Genomic DNA, 16,101 nt, shown 5'->3' with positions numbered 1-16,101 from the left:
AAGAAAGAGGAAAAGAAAAAGGAGAAGAAAGAAATAATATTTTATAATGGCAAATCTCTTTGCCCTGGAAAGAGACTATTATCCTTCTTATATTGTATGGTAACATGCTTACCCTTAGCTCCAGAGGGAAATACTATTCTTATGTGCTGGGGAATATTATTAGTTTCCCATTGCTGCTGAAATAAATCACTACAAACTTAGTGACTTAACCAATATGTGTTTATTATCTTGCGGTTCTGGAGGTCAGAAATCCAAATGGACTAAAATCAAGGTGTTAGCTGCTGTCCTTTCATAGGAAAATCCATTTCCTTCACTTTTCCAGCCTCTGGGGCCACCAGAATTCTTGGGTTCGTGACCTCTTTCTTCCATCAAGACCAAGCTGAGTCCTACTCAGGTTGATTCACTCTGATCTTTTCTGCCTCTCTCTTCTACTTTCAAGTATCCTTGTGATTACATTGGGCCTATCTGGAGAACCCAGAATAACTTCCTTATTATTTTTATTTTATCCTCAAGATTTTATTGTCACATAATGTGAAGCTTAGAACTGGATCACTTGGCCCTTTCTCTTATCTTCTCCCAGTTAAAAATGCTTGCATCTCTTGATAGCCAGCATTCTCTTCGATCTGCAGTTGGGCTGAAGGTATTCAAGCCCAGCACAATCTTTTTTGTAGTTTTAGTTTTTTGCAAAAAAAAAAAAAATTGGCTTAGTCTGCCCCCCATAGCCTCTCTGCTTCCTGTCATAATACCATTTCTCCTGTGCATACAGAAAATCCTTGCCCTTCTTGTACTGTGTTAATCTGTAGGTTGACACCTACAACACTTCTGACACCTACAACACTTCTTACAGAAAGTGCAACGGGTTTTAGGAATGTTCACCATGTTTGCGAGAGTGTTATCAGTATATGTAACCTCCTTAATTTAAGGTCCTTAAGCTGATTAGCATTCTTAATCATATCTACATTAATTCTCATTTACCTTATAAGGTAACAATTAAGACATGGTCATCTTAGAGGGACCATTATTCTGCCTACCTCACAAAACTAAAAGAACATCTGCTATTTGCTTCAAAGGAAGACAATCCTTATCTTCCAAGGTGGTTAGCTGTGCAAACAGCCATGAAAAGATCTTCCAAGACAAAGGGCAGTCAGTGTTTTCCTTCACAAGACGGACAGAAATATGAGACACTCATGGATGTATCACAATTTATTACCTTCACATAGTTGCATAAAACTAAGCAAGGATTTTTAATTGCTTTGTTATATATTTTCCCTCCTATTATTGTTTTTGTTCTGTTTTTAAATATGACACCTGACAGAATCACATAGCTACATTGGTTTATATGGGTTAAAAAGGCTAAATGATTCCATGTACCTGTGGAAACTGAAATTATAACTAGATCTCTTTAGCAGAAGTTTCATACATTAATCAGGCACTAAGACTTAATAAACTGTCACTAACTTACAGAGGTAAATGAACACTTACAGAAAACAAAGCAGGTTTTTTTTGTTTGTTTGTTTTTTGTTTTTGTATTTTTCTGAAGTGAGAAGCAGGGAGACAGAGAGACAAATTCTCGCATGTGCCTGACTGGGATCCACCCAGCAAGCCCACCAGGGGGTGATGCTCTGCCCATCTGGGGTGTTGCTCCATTGCAACTGGAGCCATTCTAGTGCCTGAGGTGGAGGCTATGGAGCCATCCTCAGTGTCTGGGCCAACTTTGCTCCAATGGAGCCTTGGCTGCAGGAAGGGAAGAGAGAGATAGAGAGGAAGGAGAGGGAGGAGGGTGGAGAAGCAGATGGGTGCTTCTCCAGTGTGCCCTGGCTGGGAATCAAACCCAGGACTTCCACACTTGGGCCAACACTCTACCACTGAGCCAGCCATCCAGGGCTGAAAACAAAGCAGTTTAAATAACCGCAACAAAGGTGGTTTGGTGGCCAGCGCTGGAGGGAGGGTTCTTTTATATTTCATCTCAGTGCTAGAGAATTTTCTATGTCAGGAAATTCTTTGTACTTAACCTTAAATCTTGCTATTTACAGTTTTAACCCATCTCCTCTTAAAATATCCTCAGTGATATCTCATTCACATGATCCTTTGTGTCTTCTAGAAAGGACAAAAATAAAAGCCTCTAGTGATACTCCTTCCTAATAAATTGTTCTGAAAGAAATTTACCCTGTTGTTTTTTTACAAAATTATCAAGATTTATTAATAAATTTTAATTTTCCAGTGACAATGAGATCTATGCATCTGAAGTTATTCTCCTGCCACATGGCAGAAGAAGGGTTTATTCTAACAAAACTGGTATATTACAATTTCCCAAAACGTTGAAACAAAGTGTCTTGATGAATGTGCACTTTTTTCTAAAAACATAAAAGTAGCACATGGGCAAACAGTGGCACTATGTAGACTTCATGAACATAGGGGTTGTCTTGCATCTTATTCAATACCTGGAGAGAGGCTCATGACACCTCAGCAAACAGAAGTCAGAGGTGGACCACCAGACTGAACTACAGATAGCCTGAGCAAGAGAATTCAACTGAAACAAGAGAGCTACAGAAGAGAAACTCATAACCAGGAGAGGAAATGGGTGTCCACAGAACAAAAGAAAGCATCCCAGAAACAGTTCATATTGAATATTGGCAAATCCCCTTCTGCAAGAGTAGATGTCAATCAAAAACCTTCTTGCCTGACCATTGGTAGCACTGAAGTCACCAGTTCGAAGCCCCTAAGGTTCTGGCTCTGAGTGCAGGCTCATCAGCAGAGGGTTGCTGGCTTGAGCAGGGGGAATCATCCATATGATCCCAAAGCTCTCCATCTTGAGCTCAAAGGTTGCTGACATGAAAAGCTCAAAGCCACTAACTTGAGCAAGGGAACAGTGGCTCGCCCTAGTCAACGCACATACAAAAAGCAATTAACATACAACTAAAGTGAAAGCAACCACAAGTTGATGCTTCTCATCCTCTCTCTCCCTTCCTAACTCTCTCTTGAAAAAAAAAAAAGTAAAGTAAAAACTGTCTTGTCCCTTTCCCCATTTCTTTTCCTATTTTTCTGTTTCAACTGCCAGGACCAGAAACATTAGCTGGCAAGATGGAAAGAGTGAAGGAAGCACATATGTAATGTGCTACCATAGAGGGATTAGAAAGTTCTAAAGGAATGCTGATCCTCAAACTTTTCTCTCATGGCTTAAAAGGCTTCAACAGAACCCTAAAATCTATTTCACAATCACACACACAGATACACACACACACACACACACACACAGAAATTATACTTATTATGTTCCTCCCATCTCTAAAGTTTGGTTAATTTTAAATTTTTTATGGGTTGATATCTGCTAGTATTTAAAAACTCATGAAGCCCTGGCCGGTTGGCTCAGCGGTAGAGCGTCGGCCTGGTGTGCGGGGGACCCGGGTTCGATTCCCAGCCAGGGCACATAGGAGTAGCGCCCATTTGCTTCTCCACCCCCCCCTCCTCTCTGTCTCTCTCTTCCCCTCCTGCAGCCAAGGCTCCATTGGAGCAGAGATGGCCCAGGCGCTGGGGATGGCTCCTTGGCCTCTGCCCCAGGTGCTAGAGTGGCTCTGGTCACGGCAGAGCGACGCCCCAGAGGGGCAGAGCATCGCCCCCTGGTGGGCAGAGCATGGCCCCTGGTGGGCGTGCCGGGTGGATCCCGGTCGGGCGCATGCAGGAGTCTGTCTGACTGTCTCTCCCCGTTTCCAGCTTCAGAAAAATATAAATAAATAAATAAATAAAATAAAAACTCATGAAATTAGGTAAAGTAAACCTAAGACAGCATATAAAAAGTAATTAAGCCCAATAGGGCAAAGAAGACCAAAAGGTAAAGAGGAATAAAATAAGATAAATGGAAACAGACTGTAGCAGACAAAAGGGCCAGATTTCCAAAAAAACAACAAAATATGTTTTAACTTAATTGAGACATCATCATGATAACGTCAATGAAAGTAAGATGACTGACAGGTGGACTGAAGTCATGCCTCCAACATCTATCTGGCACCACTGAGGTGATCACAAGCAGTTGTGCCTTTCTGGAATGTGTGTAAGGAAAATCAGGCTCTAGTTAAAAAGCTAGGAAGCCAAGGAAACTTCTGGGACAGGAGACTTGAAAAACATCAGGAAGACATTCAGACCCAGAATGGACCTTGAATCCAAAGATCACAATGAAGTAATGGGACTAAATTAACAGAAACCCCAAAACAAGCAGAAACCAGAAGTTTGCCAAATTCACTAAGTCCAAACACATCAGCTACCAAGATAACTCTGAAACCCAAAATAAGCAGACTATTAATAACCATAGTGATCATTCAATACCAAAAAAATATTTTAACATAATAATCTTAATGTCACAGAAAAATAGATGTAATTTTTAACTTCAATTTGCATATTTTTGTTGCTATCGCAGTTTAGTAGGGTGAATGTATTCATCAGAGTTCTCTGGAGGAACAGGACTAATAGGAGATAGCTTTGTTTTAAGGAATTGGCGATGTGATCAAGGCCCCATAAACAGTCTCACATATATCTCAATGAATCTAAGAGATACATTTTCTTGATAATCTTTTTTACTTTTTAAAAACAATTATCAAATGTGTTTTATATATTTTTATATTTGTCTTATATTTTTTAATTTTTTTCTATTGATTTGTGAGACAGAGAGGAAGGGGGAGAGGGAAAAAGACAGAGAATCATCAACTTGTTTCACTTAGTTCTTCCATTCAGTTGTGGACCCATTGATTATTTCTAACACACGCTGTAAGGCCACCGCCATGGACCATGCAGATTCCCATTGGTTTCGGGCAGACGGTAAAGGAACTGTGGAACCAGAAGATGATGAGCCATTTTGTGTATTAAAGTCTCCTAACAGCAGGCAGGGAAGACTGTTTCCCTTTTTCCCATCTCAGGACCCCACCAGCCTCAGCACTCCCAGCCAAACAGGCTGGGTGGAAATCACGGCTCCCAAGCCCCAGCCCGGACTCTCTCTTTCTGCACTTCTCTCTCTCTCTCTTTCTTTCTCTCTCTCTCTCTTCCCACACCTCAGCAAAACAGGCTGGGGGGGAAAAACCCTTCTCCAGCAAACAATAGCAAACAATGGCTCCTCCCAAGCAGGAAGGCAATCTGCAATCTGCTGCCCTGAGGGCAAGCACAGCAGCCTTCCATAGAGCTGCTCTGATACAAGTGGGAAAACCTAAAAAAAAAACACTTGTTTACCCAACACATGCCTTAACTAGGGGTCAAACAGGTGACTTCTGGCATGCCAGGTCGACAGGTAACCAAACCACTGGCCAGAGCCAATTATTGAATGTTTTCATATCTCTATACTATTTTGAGCAACAGCAGACTATTAACCTTAGTGATCATTCAATACCAAAAAAATATTTTAACAAAATAATCTTAATGTCACAGAAAAATAGATGTAATTTTTAACTTCAATTTACATATTTTTGTTGCTATCGCAGTTTAGTATGGTGAATGTATTCATCAGAGTTCTCAAGAGGAACAGGTCTAATAAAAGATTTGTTTTAAGGAATTGGCTATGTGATTGTAGGGACTGGCATATTTGAAGTCTGCAGGGCTGTTGGGCGGATAAAATGTATTATGCTCACTTTGTTAAAGATGCCGTGGCCCAGGTGATATTAATGTGTGTTGGGGGCAAGCAGGATCATTGTAGCCTGGGGCTTGGTTTTGGGATTAAGCCTTTCCCACCCCATTTTGATGTGGGGTGGTACAATCCAATCATGCCTCAGAGAAGTGACTTTGTATTAGAGACTTCCCTATTTTGTATATTGGATTAGAGGTTGTGAGGCTACACTATAAAATGGGGGCAGAACAGGAGTTTACGGCTCTTGGTTCCTGAGATTATCATTAGAAGAGAGAGCAGAGGAGAGCAGAGAAAGGCCACGTGGAGGAGGCCAGGAGAAGCAGCCAAGATGGTGGAGTGCTGAGTGAGATGGAGTTTGTACAGAGTTTGTATCTGGGATAAGGAAGGAGATGGGGAACAGAGGTGAATAAGTCTAGTGAGCTAGAAACCTTTGATTCTAGGAAACTCGGATAAGTCAGTGGCTTTGTGAGCGCTGAATGTGACTGGGTTTTGGAGCCCAGTGTGTATTTTTACTTGCCTGCCGGGTGCAAGCTAGAATTAAAGACTATGGCCCATCAGCTTTTGGCTCCGTTGTTTCTTTACCGACTGTCCGAATCCAATGCGAACCTGCATAGGCCAGAAGGCTGCTTTGATAGTGGCCCTGGCCTTGGCTTCTGGCTTTACAAGGGCAGTCTGGTAAGCTAGAAACTCAGGTAGGAGTAATGTTGCAGTCTTGGAGAATTTTGTCCTCAGGAAACCTCAGTTATTGCTTTTCATTCAACTGTTTAGATGAATCTCCACATGATCAAGGGTAATCTCCTTAAAGGAGGTGTTAACCACACCTATAAAAACCTCTAGATTAGTGTTTAAGTAGGTACTTGTAAAGCCAGAAGCCACAGCTACCATCACAGTAGCCCGGTCCATGCAGGTTTGCATTGGATTCGGACAGTCGGTAAGGAAACAACGGAGCCAAAAACTGGTGGGCCATTAGCTTTAATCCTAGCTTGCACCTGGCAGGCAAGTAAAAACACACACTGGGCTCCAAAACCCACTCACATTCAGTGCTCACAAAGCTACTGATTTATCCGAGTTTCCTAGAATCAAAGGTGTCTAGCTCACCAGACTTACTCATCTCTGTTCCCCATCTCCTTCCTTCTCCAGCATCAAACTGCACAAACTGGCCTCTCACTCAATACTCCGCCATCTTGGTTGCTTCTCCTGGCCTACTCCACGTGGCCTTTCTCTGCTTTCCTCTCTGCTCTCTCCTCTAATCTCAGGAACCAAGAGCGCAAGCTCCCACTCTGCCCCTATTTTTTTTTTATATTTTATTTATTAATTTTTAGAGAGAGAGGAGAGAGAGAGAGAGAATGGGAGGGAGGAGCAGGAAGCATCAACTCCCATATGTGCCTTGACCGGGCAAGCCCAAGGTTTCGAACCGGCAACCTCAGTGTTCCAGGTCGACGCTTTATCCCACTGCGCCACCACAGGTCAGGCTCTGCCCCTATTTTATAGTGTAGAAATCCAAACCTATAATCCAATATACAAAATAGGGAAGTCTCTAATACAAAGTCATGCCCAGATAAGGGGCATGATGGGATTGTACCACCCCACATCAAAAAGGGTGGGAAAGGCTTAATCCCAAAACCAAGCCCCAGGCTACAAGGATTCTGCCTGCCCACCGCCTGCCCCCAACACACATTAATATCATCTGGGCATCAGCCTCTTTAACAAAGTGAGCATAATACATTTTATCTGCCCAACAGTACTATAGCCCAGTGGTCCTCAACCTTTTTTGTGCCATGGACTGTTTTAATGTCAGAAAATATAAATATTTTCACGGACTTGCCTTTAGGGTGGGATGGATAAATGTATCACATGACTGAGACAAGCGTCAAGAGTGAGTCTTAGATGGATGTAACAGAGGGAATCTGGTCATTTTTTAAAAATAAAACATAGTTCAGACTTAAATACAGTGTGTCCTAAAGTCATGGTGCACTTTTGACCAGTCACAGGAAAACCAAAAGATGATAGAAATGTGAAATCTGCACCAAATAAAAGGAAAACCCTCCCAGTTTCTGTAGGATGATGTGGCAGTATGTGTGCGTGCGCAGATGATGACGTAACACCATGTATACAGCAGAGCAGCCCACGGCCATGCCAGTTGAGATGTGGACAGTACAGAGGAAAGTTCAGTGTGTTTTGTAGCTCGCTAAATTCGAATTCGTGACCAAAGTGCAAATGTGAATATTGGCGCGTTTATAATGAAGCGCCACTACATAGGAATAACATTACTCGGTGGGATAAGCAGTTGAAGGAAACAGGCAGTTTGGTGGAGAAACCCCATTCTGGTAGGCCATCAGTCAGTGATGAGTCTGTAGAGACTATATGGGATAGCTACCTAAGGAGCCCTAAAAAATCTGTGCATGAGCCCACATCGAACTGCACTGAATAGGTATGAAACTGGGAGAGATTTTCTTTTATTTGGTGCAGATTTCACATTTCTATCATCTTTTGTTGCTTTCCTGTGACCGGTCAAAAGTGCACCATGACTTTACGGACACACTGTATAAATAAAACGGAAATAATGTTAAGTTATTTATTCTTTCTCTGTGGACCGGTACCAAATGGCCCACAGACCGGTACCAGTCCACGGCCCAGGGGTCAGGGACCACTGCTATAGCATATCCTAGTTGACAGAAAATTAACTACCGCAATTGTAAAGCCAGAAGCCACGGCCAGGGCCACCACTATCAAAGCAGCCCGGCCCATGCAGGTTCGCATTGGATTCGAACAGTCGGTAAAGAAACAACTGAGCCACAAACTGGTGGGCCATAGTCTTTAATCCTAGCTTGCACCTGGCGGGCAAGTAAAAATACACACTGGGCTCCAAAACCCACTCACATTCAGCGCTCAGAAAGCCACTGATTTATCCGAGTTTCCTAGAATCAAAGGTTTCTAGCTCACCAGACTTATTCACCTCTGTTCCCCATCTCCTTCCTTATCCCAGATACAAACTCAACACAAACTGGCATCTCACTCAGCACTCCTCCCTCTTGGCTGCTTCTCCTGGCCTCCTCCACGTGGCCTCCTTCCGCTCTCTGCTCTGCTCTCTCCTCTAAAGATAATCTCAGGAACCAAGAGCGCAAACTCCCGTTCCGCCCCCACTTTATACTGTAGCTTCACAACCTCTAATCCAATATACAAAGTAGGGAAGTCTCTAATACAAAGACACTTCTCTGAGGCATGATTGGATTGTACCACCCCACATCAAAATGGGGTGGGAAAGGCTTAATCCCAAAACCAAACCCCAGGCTACAAGGATTCTCAACACACATTAATATCACCTGGGCGACGGCCTCTTCGTGGGCAGTGTCATATTTAACAAAGTGAGCATAATATACTCTATCTGCCCAACAGCAATGAATGACAAAAGTGCAAGAATATATTACATTAGGGTAAAATTCTGTAAGAGAAGTGGAATGAAAACACAATTTTAAGAAATAAAAGAAATAATGGGGTGTCATCTCCCTTCCCAGAGCATACCTACACATTTCCTTCCCCCTTCTTCCCCACAGGCCTGCGTGGGGTCCCCAGGAGAGATGCCACCAGGGGAGCAGTGGGCAGCAGCTCATCCAGGGCTGACCCTGAACGCTTTTCCTGTGACTCTCCAGCCAGCTGGCAGCAGCAACGCCTGGCCTCCTTATTTCCCATTAGTTTTCTAGAGAGCAAAGCAGCCCCACCTAGGCTCTGTCCCATTGGCTTCTCCTGTCTGAGGACCTTCTTTGTCTCACTGTCCCAGCTTTAAAAAATGCACTCTCAAAATAAAATGTTTTAAAAATGCAATTTTTAACATCATTAACAAACAATCTTTTGAAAAGAGTATTTTTAACTATATATTACATCTTTTGTAAAATTTTTAACTTCTATTGAAAAAAATTAGATGTCAGCGTAAAAATAAGTAAACTTACATAAGTATTGATTATCAATATTCCTTTAGGAGTCATGACAGCAAAAATGCACTCTAGGGCAACAGTGTATAGTTGTTAAAATTTATGAAGTCAGTCATACTTATACATACATATTAGCTATGTGAATTTAGGACAATTATTTCATTAAGAGACCTTTGTTTGGGGAGTTTGTTAGGCAAGATGGTTTCTAGTGTTTGATGTGACTGAAACCATCTTAAGAAGCAAGTTGTTCTCAGTGACCTGGGGAGGGTGAGGTCCCTATCTCCTGAAAGGACTGTTCTTTCTCAGATTAGTTGGCCCATTAAATTGTTCACCACTTTAGAATATGCAGCTGTGTTCCTGGAGGCTACATACAGGGTGGGGCAAAAGTAGGTTTGCAGTTGTGAGTACTCGAAACACAATTTATTCTTGGATTATGCATTAATTATTGTATTATTTTTCATACAAACAACTGTGAATCTACTTTTATATCAAGCCCCCATCACCTTTTGGGTGCAGAAATCCACTGTCTTGCTGCTGTCCACGACTCAGCTCCTGTCTGTAAATTCCCTTAAGCTTTGTGTTTAATTCTGGAGGAGTCAACCTCTTTCTGTGATCTCTCCCTCCTTCCTGTGAAGGTTGAATCCAGTACCTCCCAGGAAATTTTTGCAACAGGGGCTGTTGCTGTTTCAATATTATATTAATAGCACTTACTTCATCTAGTTTGGGGGAACATTAACTGAGATAATATTGGCAAAGCACTTAGCATATTTCCTGACACACAGTAACTCAACAAATGCTATTATTTTTCAGCAAGTCTTATTTGCAGAACATAACCTACCGAGGCCAATAATGCAGGAGGAACTCCTAAGCTCTGGTTTATTTGCCAGACTCACCTTGCTCAATTCTTCCTTTTAGGTCAATCCTCAGTGTTCTGTGTGTAGACACTAAAGGATAGGTCCTTGATCCCAGCCTCAGCTCATGATGCTTGCTGCTCTAGCACTCGAATCCCCAGATTTCTTAACCTTGTATTAGACATCAGTTTTCTCTCTTGTACTGGACACATATTCCAGCCAAGCTTCTTCCTAATGGTTGCTCTTGTTCCTTAAACTATCTCTTATGATCATGGATCTCAGAGTTCCTTTGCTGATCTACCCATTTATGACACAGCTTTCAGTGTAAAAACATTTTCTGTTCCTACTCAAATGATTTTGTTTGTCTGGAGGAGCTGTTAATGCCTTTGCTGATTTCTGCCTTTCCGCTGTAATCCCCCGCGGGCCAGGCATGTACTTTTGGAAGGTTGTTCTGACCTTTTGTTGTGTGTTCTTTTCCAAACTCTCCTGTTTGTCGGCCTAAGTGCTGTTCTATCTGCTTCTTGGGCTGCTTCTACCATACACAGGTCTCTCTCTCTTTCTTTCTCTCTCTCTCTCTTTCTCTCTCTCAACTTCTACCTGTAAAACTCAGAAATTATTGAACTATCCAACAATTTTCTAGAATATTGCCTGTTCATCTTAATGGATATTTTTAATCCTATAGAAGGATTTCTCCAAATTGAAGTATTTTTGCCAACTGGAGCCTAGAAAATAGGCCTCCTTAAAAAGAGAAAACAGCCCTGGCTGGTTGGCTCAGCGGTAGAGCGTCGGCCTAGCGTGCGGAGGACCCGGGTTCGATTCCCGGCCAGGGCACACAGGAGAAGCGCCCATTTGCTTCTCCACCCCTCCGCCGCGCTTTCCTCTCTGTCTCTCTCGTCCCCTCCTGCAGCCAAGGCTCCATTGGAGCAAAGATGGCCCGGGCGCTGGGGATGGCTCTGTGGCCTCTGCCCCAGGTGCTAGAGTGGCTCTGGTCGCAACATGGCGACGCCCAGGATGGGCAGAGCATCGCCCCATGGTGGGCAGAGCGTCGCCCCTGGTGGGCGTGCCGGGTGGATCCCGGTCGGGCGCATGCGGGAGTCTGTCTGACTGTCTCTCCCTGTTTCCAGCTTCAGAAAAATGGAAAAAATATATATATAAAAAAAAAAAAAAAAGAGAAAACACAAAACACATTACTCCTTCAACATAATAAATTTTGATTTGATCTAAGATTTCTTGCAATTTGATGTCCACAAGGCATACATTTTCCAGATCAATGTTGCTTATTCCCTACTTAAATTTTAAAATTTGATTATTTTTTAAAAATTCATTTAATAGTGCACTTTGAAGATACTTCAGAGAAATGAGAAAATACCACATTTTCATTACTCAAAAACAACCACTGTTAACATTTTTGGATGTTTTCTCTAATAAAAAAGGAAAATCCACCTCACCCCCTGCTACACACACACACACACACACACACACACACACACACTGGAAATAAAGGAGTGGAAAAAAGGCAGATCCGAATGTGACTTTCTGACATTAAATATTTTGCAGACATTTGTGCTACTTACCCAACAACCATCATTTCCTTAAGTCACCAAAGAGAGCAAGAAGTTTTTGGAGAAGGCTGGGTTGGTATCACCTCCTCCTCTTCCACTGCTAATGAAATTTTCAATCTTGTCTCTCACTTTTGTTGACAAAAAAAGCCTCCTACTGTTTCTGGCCTTTAGATGGCAGCATGGTCTCTAACACCTGACTGCCTTTATCCCAAGTTTATGTAATTCTCATACTCAAAAAGAATTTTAAACTTGAATTATCTGGAGAAGTGTTTAGGAGTTGGAAGAGCTGAGAGGGGAGTGAAGAGTAATTCAAGGAAATTCTGGAGAAGCCAGAAGTTGTCTGTGTAATCACAATGTTTCCAGCTACAACATCTATGCCAAAGACATATACATGTAGGTTATAGTTACCATATCTCATTAACTGTTACTTACAAGATTCTGAGAAAACTGTTTGTTCATTCACTTATTCACTCAATACATATTTATAAACTTCCTACTGTGTTTCAGATACAGTAGGGTAGTAGACAGTACTAGAGAGGAGTATTGTCTAGTAGTAGTGTAGCAGACAGTAGAGAGATCACTCTCATTCACTTATTCTGCCATTATTTATTAGACTGAAATGTTTGTCTCTTGGACTCTCCGCCTGGATCTTCCCCTGCCTCCTATAACTCAACCAGCACAGCAGTGAGCTACTCGGCACAACCAGCATGCAGCTCTACAAAGTCTGCTCTTCATAAAATATTCTATTTCATTTAATATCATCCACCTCATCTCCAACACTAGAGGCCTTAGGATCCTAGTCCATGCCTTTTCGTTCTTGGTTTTCTTTTTTTTATTATTTATTTATTCATTTTTAGAGAGGAGAGAGAGACAGAGAAAGAGAAGGGGGAGGAGCTGGAAGCATCAATTCCCATATGTGCCTTGACCAGGCAAGACCAGGGTTTTGAACCGGCGACCTCAGCATTTCCAGGTCCACGCTTTATCCACTGTGCCACCACAGGTCAGGCCGTTCTTTGTTTTCTTTGTTCCCCTAAGCAGTTGCCAAGAATTTGTATCAATTCTGCTTCTACACTGTCTTTCAAATTTAACTTCAGAATCACTACCCTCATTTATGCTGTTCTTAAATCTACTATTTTCTTTTTTTTTTCTTTTTTTTTTTTTTTTTTTTTTTTTTTTGTATTTTTCTGAAGCTAGAAACGGGGAGAGACAGTCAGACAGACTCCCGCATGCGCCCGACCGGGATCTACCCGGCACGCCCACCAGGGGCGACGCTCTGCCTACCAGGGGGCGATGCTCTGCCTCTCCAGGGTGTCGCTCTGTTGCGACCAGAGCCACTCTAGCGCCTGGGGCAGAGGCCAAGGAACCATCCCCAGCGCCCGGGCCATCTTTGCTCCAATGGAGCCTCGGCTGCGGGAGGGGAAGAGAGAGACAGAGAGGAAGGAGAGGGGGAGGGGTGGAGAAGCAGATGAGCGCTTCTCCTGTGTGCCCTGGCCGGGAATCGAACCCGGGACTTCTGCACACCAGGCCAACGCTCTACCACTGAGCCAACCGCCCAGGGCCTAAATCTACTATTTTCTACAGTAAGCATTATTTTCCTTAAGAAACGTCTGTTATCAGTCCCTACTCAAAATCTCTATAATGTATTCCTAACAAAGCCCAGAATTCACATTCTTCCTGAAATATCACAGATTTTTCCAGCTCTTACAGTCCCTTACTCCCACCCATGTTTGTATATAACACCAAACTCTGAATAGTGCTTCCTCCTACTACCCCCCCACCAATGGTGACATTCAGGCCCTTACCAATATGAATAGGAGTATCTTCAGTCCCCAGACGCCCATGCAGTGAGACTAGGGCCAAGTGACTGGTTCTGCTCACAAACTGTATTGCTTCTAGACTAGACCAAGAAAGTTGAGAGCCAAATGCCTCCTCTCCCGTTCTTCTCCCTTGCCAGTCATCTTGGAGAAAACACGTTCCAAATGGCATAGTTACAAGATGAAGAAAGATTGCCTGAATCACATCAGACGTTATGCAAATGAGAAATAAGCATAATTTGTTGTGCCATTAGGATTTGGGATTTACCTAATGAAGCAGCTAGCATTAATTATCCCAATGTTCTAGCCCTGGGCCTTATTTTTATACAGATGCCTTTGCTAAAATCCCTTTTTCCTCTCTCCATTCAAATTTATGGCTATTGAAAGCCTCTCATCCTTAAAGGTAGTAGTTCTTAAACACTAGCATGTAAATTGCCTAATTCATGATGAAATTGTACCTAAGCCAGGGGAGGTGAGGGGAATAACTATATAGTAAGATTCTATAAAAGCAAATATATGGATTTAAATCACTGTCCTTGGGCTAAGATAACATCTCTCATCTTCAAGTACCTTCTTTTATAAAGTAATAGTGCTGTTAGAGGGCAGAAGGAAGTCCCCTTCACCCTCCCATTATTTGGCAATAATTAGGTTCAGCATATGTATATTGTTTCCAATGTTGTTTTCTAGATGTTGGCACTTTTTAATATTCCCAAGTCTAACAACCACTACTTGAAAAGCACAACAACTTTGCCAGGAAGGCTTCCATTATCCTCCCAGGCCCAAAGTGAACTCTGTCATTTATTTTGCCATAGACCTTGATCACTTGAGTATATCCCTCTCCTCCTGGAAACAAAATTTCTTCAGGCACGGATTTTATTACTATCCATAGCAAGAAGTTCAGAAAAATGTGTTCTTAGACAAATTAGAAAATGGAGAGCTAGAGAAATTAAATTATTTGGAAATTATAATTGCTAACATTTACTGGGCATTTTCTATGTTGCAGACATTCTTCTAAGCATTTCACATATATTTACTCATTTTATCCTCACAACAGGGCTATCTGGTAGGTTACCATCAGCATAGCGGTTTGGTAAAAAGATTCTGCAACTTGCCTACGGTCACACAGCTGGGAGGTGGTCATTCTAAGGTTGGAATCCAAGCAGCTTGGCTCTAGAGACCATGCAGTTAACCACCACAGTACGAGTGAAATGGGGGTGTGACTTTTTAAAGTGCAAACCAGGTCTCCAAGTTTTGGGCTGGCATTCTTTTTTTTAATAGATGACCATGGTTGCAAAATCACGTTTTCTTCAACCTGTTTTTTAAGGTATTTATTATTTCAAGTAAGTTTATCAGAGGATTCAAACCTTTGGTAGTGTCTTATCAGCATTTCCGCAGAATTATTTCAGATTTCCCATTGAACATTCTAATTTTCTACATCCATCTGTTCAGCTGTAAGGCAGTTCTGTTTCTACGTATGTTTCTTTACCACCTGTCCCCCAGAAAGAAAGTAAATTAAGTTATCGAACATTGTTCAGGAAATGGTGACAGAAACTCAATAAGGTGGGAAATAAGCCAATAACATCAAGCTTCCATTTATTAAGATTTTCAATACCTATTTGGTCAGGCTTAAATAAGGCTGAATTAATCCAAGTGCCGTAAGTTTTAATGCAGTAGGATGTCCACAGGTTGAATTCTTTCGAATGGCAGGTACACCATTTTATACTTTAAAGGTACAAAGGGAATGTTGGACTTTAAAGACTAGAAAAATGTCAGTGTTACCAAAAAAAATCAAAAAAATAGTGGCTAGTCTGTCAAAGAGGTCAAAGTGATTTTATTTTAACAAGGTTTCATATTTTGTTTGCTTGTGGAAGTCTTCTTAGGAATCAGGAAAATTTTATCATTGGATGGCCCTAATATCATCTTCCTAAATACTGACCACAGTGGCCAATAGGTATCAAAAATATATTTTACTAGAAGAAAAAATTAGTAAATGTTTATACAAGCCCCAAATTACATAAATTTACATGCTTTTTCATGTCATTGTGGTAAATATCCCTACGCCTCCATATCAGTGACAGATGAAATTCATTTTACTCTGGAGGGTACTCCTCTGTGTAGCAGACTCCTGCATAACTCTTCCTCTATGGCAGGGGTCCCCAAACTACGGCCCACGGGCTGCATGCGGACCCCTGAGGCCATTTATCCGGCCCCCACCGCACTTCCAGAAGGGGCACCTCTTTCATTGGTGGTCAGTGAGAGGAGCATAGTTCCCATTGAATTACTGGTCAGTTGGTTGATTTAAATTTACTTGTTCTTTATTTTAAATATTGTATTTGTTCC

At 42.1% G+C, this 16,101-nt stretch overlaps 1 pseudogene; it reads left to right on the top strand.

Moving 5' to 3' along the window:
- The first annotated feature begins 4,772 nt into the window (after positions 1-4,772).
- The window catches only part of LOC136319312 (eukaryotic initiation factor 4A-I-like), a 54,577-nt pseudogene continuing 43,248 nt past the window's right edge, over positions 4,773-16,101 (top strand).

The sequence above is a fragment of the Saccopteryx bilineata genome, chromosome 1, assembly GCF_036850765.1.
Source record: "Saccopteryx bilineata isolate mSacBil1 chromosome 1, mSacBil1_pri_phased_curated, whole genome shotgun sequence".
NCBI classification, from domain to species: domain Eukaryota; kingdom Metazoa; phylum Chordata; class Mammalia; order Chiroptera; family Emballonuridae; genus Saccopteryx; species Saccopteryx bilineata.
The sequence above is the reverse complement of the archived record's forward strand: the minus strand, read 5'-3'. Positions and strand labels throughout refer to the sequence as shown.